We start from the raw sequence: 6217 nt of genomic DNA on the forward strand, positions 1-6217 counted from the left end.
TTTCAAATGTTTATCGATTTCTTGCTTTTGGCCTTGTTGCATGTGTGTGTAAACAACCTTTCCTACAGATCCGAAGGTCTGTCTTTAACCCGACATCTCCCATGGCCTTTTCTGCATTGGGGATTTATTTTTCTTCCCACAGAGGAGCAGCCACAGGAAGTTGAACTACTTGTGCAGAAGAGTGCACTTTGGACAATGTACATTAAACATGCTGGACTGCACACACACACACACACAAGCTCCGCTCCTTTAGGCACACACACACAAAACACCAATCAGACACATCATTACCTTTCCAGAGTTGTACGCACTTGACTGAAATGGCCACACTCAGCCCACGGCCTTCACAAGCTGGTGCCACACACGTCAGAGTTCCCTCGCCACAGCAAATAGGCACACTCTGTTATGTTTGGTGTGTATGTGTGTGTGACCCCATACATTAACCATTTTTGTGTACACAGCTCCACAGCACTGACCCGAGATCATGAACAGAGAAAGAAAGACTGAGTGGGGGAGGAATAAACTCATTAAACTCTGAGATTTGACATTCTAGAAAAACTCACACGGTATGCTACTATGAGCAAAAACTAAATTAGTGTTTGCTAGTGAAAATTTCCTAAATAATGTTGAGTGGCTGAGTGGCTTTCAAGGTTCAATGAAATCAAGTTAACTATCAAAAATAGAGGGATGGATGGAACAATATAACAATAGAGATAATAGTAGAACAATTTAATGAACAATGGATAGATAGATGGAAAAACAGAACAATAGAAGGATTGAGAAAATTAGAAAATGATGGATGGACAAAAAAAGTATGATAGAACAATAGAATGAACGATGGATGGATTGAACCATAGATGGACAGATGGATTGGAAAGAAAAAATTAACAAATGAGATGGAACCAAGAAATGTTATAAGATTCAATTTTCAATCATATATTTTTCAAAGTTGCCACTGGAGCGGTAACTTTTCAAAAGGCACACATTTGTAACTCAATAATCCATACTGGTACCCTAAAGTGTACATATTAGTACCTAAAAGGTACAAAAGTGTACCTTTTGAAAAGGTACCGCCCCAGTTTTTTTTTGAGAGTGCAGAATTGTATTGATTCAATAAAAGGTGAACACAACTTGGTGACTGTCTGCTCTGCATTCCTTACAGGAACCAAACGGAAGAGCTTACACGACTGTAATGTGTTGAACTAAAATTCCATGACAAAATAGCCCCAATCCCATTCATATTTCACATAATGAATACACTTGTATAAAATAAACAGAACCTTTGCTCGAGAATTACTAATTTTAATCCTTCCCAGCCACATGTAAATCACAATGGAAAGTCAGAAGAATGCTAGAAATTAGATAGTAGGGTGAGAACGAGTTCTCCTCACTGATAAAATCTAAATTCAATTATTGTTCAGTTTGTTTATAGCACAATAACATGACATCTTTAGTGCGCCAATATTAGCACCAATAACGTTGCATTGTTTATTTTGTCATTTGTTCTCTCAGTAATTGGCAAAATTCGGCCCATTAAGAGCTAACGTAATTATGACGTTAAGAGCTTTCAGTTGTTCCCCAGCGTGTCAGATCACGGCCGGACCCCACCAGTGACACACTGTTTTCACAACTCACAGAAAACAACACACCCCTGTTTGCCAAAAGTAATTTCAGTTAATCGGCACAAACTGAAATTGTTCTTTCAGAGTACTTTCTCCCAGTGTGGCACTAAATCTTTTAGGTGGTTCTAAAGCCCTCATAAGCGTTTGGCAAACTCATGTCTAAACTATTCTCATGAGGACAAATAAAAAGTGAATGCCATGACTGAGATGTGCAATACATCAGGGCAGGTTTCCAAGCTAGACGACTCATGTAGCTGGACATTACGATATCTGATTCATGCCTCCCTGGGGTGAAGCTCCATCCAATATGTCAATGTTATCATGTTGATACAGTGTTATCACAGCTATGTTAATGGAAGCAGAGGGAAACATATTGTATCCAAGTAGTATCATACTGAAAACAACCACAAAGGGGTAAGGAAATAGGTGCTCACAGCTGTCATGTTTTCGGGATATGAACTTCCTGATATGAAGATGATAGGTGAGCTGTTTTTGTGATAACAGTGGAAAAGGAAGACTCTACTCATAATGACACAACCTTACTTAAGAAACTTTGTAGAGAGAATAATATATTCTGTGATATCAGAAACAAACTCATCCTTAAAGGGATACTCCACCCCATAATGAACATTTTATCATAAATCACTTTCTTCCATGTCGTTCCAAACCCGTAAAAGCTTAGTTTGTCTTTGGAAAACAATTCAAGATATTTTGAATGAAAACCAAGAGGCTTGTGACTGTCCCATTGACTGCCAAGTAAATAACACTGTCAAGGTCCAGAAAAGTATGAAAAGCATTATCATAATAGTTGTTTAGCTGTAACGTTATGAAGCGACGACAATACTTTTTGTAGGCGAAGAAAACAAAAATAACTTTATATTCTCCAAAATGATGCTACGGTGATGTGGGGAGAGACAGAGAAGAAAAATTGTTGAATAAAGTAATTCTTTTTGTTTTCTTCTCGTACATAAACTATTGTCATTGCTTTGTAACGTTACAGTTAAACCACTGATGGCAGATGGACTATTCTGACGATGCTTTTCATATTTTTCTGGACCTTGACAGTGTATTTTACTTGGTAATCTGTGGGTCACAAGCCTCCGGTTTTCATCCAAAATATCTTAAATTGTGTTCCTAAGATGAATGAAGCTTTTACGGGTTTGGAAATAAAATGGGGGTAAGTGTATTTTCATTTTGGGTTGGAGTATCCCTTTAAGACAGACATTTCTTTATTTAGCCTATTTCTGCCTCAAGAGTAAAAATAAAAATGAAATATTAAAATATGTTTTAAATAAGTCACATTATTATAGCTGCAAATAAGATAGAAGCAAGTAAAAATTTAAGATATAAAACCACAATTAAAAGAAATAAAGTTGTAATTGAAACTTTTTTTTTTCTTTTCAAAAGTTTGGGGTTGGTAAGATGTTTAAATGTTTCTGAAACTTTTATGAACAACCAAGGCTGAAAATATTTGATGAAAAATACAGTAAACACAGTAATATTGTAAAATATTATTTCAATTTAAAATTACATTTTCTATTTTAATATATAAAAAAGAAATTTATTCCTCTGATAGCAAAAATTCATTTTTAACAGTCATTGCTCCATTCTTCAATGTCAGATGATCCTACAGAAATAATTCTAATATGATGATTTGCTGCTCAAAAAACATTTCTTATTATTATATGTTAAAAGATAGTTGTGCTGCTTAATATTTTTGTGGAAACTGAATTTTTTCCAGAATTCCTTAAAGTTCAAAAGAATAGCATTCATTTAAAATGCATATTTTTTTTCTTAATGATGTTCATGTCACTTGTGTAATAAAAATATTACTTTTCTTAAAGGAGCTATGTGGAGGTTTTTACTTAAAAAAAATCTTTAAGATAGAGTTTTCATTAGTACATGTATGAGCCAACCATGATGTAAAAAAAAGTATGACACCTCGACTGTCCACCACGGTTGCCTCTATCAGCCTGTAGGCTCAATTGTGTGTGGAGGAGTCGGGCCCGAATTGGCACGAAAATTCACAAAATGTGACGTCATGCACGCGCGTTCTCGTCTACTTGGGCTTACAACTGTACGGCACGCCAGCCATTATAGTAAGCAGCGGCAATAGTGTTTTCAAATGGACTCTGCGGATGGAAAGAAGCGACCAGCCTCCAGCACAATTCAGACACCCACGGACACTGCTCGTAAGTAAAAAAAAAAAAAAAAGAGCGTGCGCACTGAGAACGAGCATGAGACTGGCTGCAGTTCCTCTAACGGCCACTGGTGTCAGAAACGGTTAGAAATTTCAGAACCTACGCAATGCTCCTTTAATAATAATAATAATATTAAGAAGAAGAAGAAGAAGAAGAAGAAGAATACAAAATTTCCCGATCCCATTTTTTTTCTTAAGGGTAGTTTATAGTCACTATAGTAAAATATGAAGACTAATTTGTGAAGTCACTATTACAAGTCACAATCCTGAAATATAAAGCTGCAATTAAAAGAAATAAAGTCACAGTTACCTTGTTTTTGTGGCACCAGTCCTCCATATATCACTGATGTGAAATGAATCATTGAAAAGTCAGGATAAGAAAGGTCAGACATGAGAAAACAGGATATGAAACGCATGTCTAATGTCAGAAATTACACACTTTATGATATATGAGGTTGAAAAGTAAAACATGCATAAATTCAACTCATAATTTCACTTGACTGAGAATAAGTGCAACAGGCTTTAGATTTTCTTTGGTGTGCTGTTTGTCTCTGAGGGTTTGGCTCTGCCATCAAACCAGAAATGTAATCCCAAGGGTTCCTTTCAGAGGAACAGCATTTATCTCACATCTGCACTAGACTCCTCTCCCTGTCTATTTTCAGGATTTATACTGGTTTACCATAATTTTATCTTATAATATGGCCAACTGTGCAACTGTGTCTTAGTATCCATGCTCTGAATTGAATGAGGCTAGCATCTTTATTCCTAGTTCAATACACCTTTGAAAATAAAGTTTTTTTATTTATGGTTATGACATTTATGGTTCCACAAAGAAACTTTCCATTAAATAAAAAGTTCTTTATAGTGGACAGAGGTTCTGAAGTCTTCTTCACACTAAGAAGAAATTGTTCTTTTAAGATCTACTCAATGAAAGGTTCTTTGGGGAACACATAATGGCTCTTCTACAACATGACTGTGAAACCTCCCCTTGGGAACAGAAGTGTACAGAAGGAAATGTTTAGAAAAAAAATCACAGCAAACTCATCAACCCTGCATATTTCTGCTATGTAGTTGCTGAAGCTCTGGGTTCGCTGCTCAAATTTTTGTTTTGGGTATTCTGGGCCATGTCTCTTCCTGCCAACCACACCCAGATTAGCACTGTAATGATACCGATGATAGCCAGACACAAACAAGAGCTTAGACCAAGGTGCGTATCCCAGCATTCCCATCACCCTTTGGTGCCGAAGCATCGCTTCATTCAGGCTGTTGTTGTGTTAGTGTTCTAATTGCAGATGGACTATTCTGATGATGCTTTTCATACTTTTCTGGACGTTGACAGTGTTGTTGTGTTAGTGTTCCTTTCAATTATGAAATGATAACTAGCGCTAATTAATATACAAAAATAATTAAAAGATAAGGAAATGTTTAATAAACAAAGCTCACATTCCATGTCCCCATCCAGTTTCTTAGGCTGCTATTTTCTAATTAAAAGGGTTTTGTTGAAGCAACATTAAGTACTGTTCCAGCTGTCTTTCCCTAAATGTTTGGCAAGGTCAGTCGCCCACAACTGTTTGTGTTTGTTTTGTCTTTTGGTTTTATGACTTGTGCTTGAATAAGAAATGGTCTGAGGATTGGCAGCCATCTTTCAGTCTACAGCAATGGGCATATGGGCTAAAGGTCATAGAGCTGTATAATTATAATAATAATAATAAAAAATGTAAATTCGCAAATTCAAATTTGCTACAAAATTTTAAGAAAACGTTCATGATAAAACATATGCACATAGTAAACATGTTGGATAATTGTTTTTGAATTGTTGTAGAGGAATCAAAAAAAAAAGTCACTGATTTAACTTTACATTCTACATTCTAAAACATATTTGACATAAAATGGATATATATATATATATATATATATATATATATATATATATATACATAATCGCATCCAAAATAAAAGTTATATTTTACATAATGCATGTGTGTGTACGGTGTATATTTATTATTTATATATAAATACACACACATGTAAGAAAGATATTTAAGAAAAATATGTAATGTTTATATATTAAATATATTTATATATGATATAATTTATATGAATAGAAATATACGTAAATACATGTAAATATTTTCGAAATATATGCTGTATGTGTGTGTCTTTATGTATACAAACTAAATATACACAGTACTTTTATTTTGGATGCGATTAATCACGATTAATATTAATATATATATATATATATATATATATATATATATATATATATATATATATTTATTTATACATACATACATACACACAGACACACACACACACACATTTTTTTATTAAATAAAATTTTATTTTATTAAATTGTTTTATTATTTTAATAAACTGATTAAATTATTATAAA

Source organism: Carassius carassius, chromosome 18, assembly GCF_963082965.1.
Source record: "Carassius carassius chromosome 18, fCarCar2.1, whole genome shotgun sequence".
NCBI lineage: Eukaryota > Metazoa > Chordata > Actinopteri > Cypriniformes > Cyprinidae > Carassius > Carassius carassius.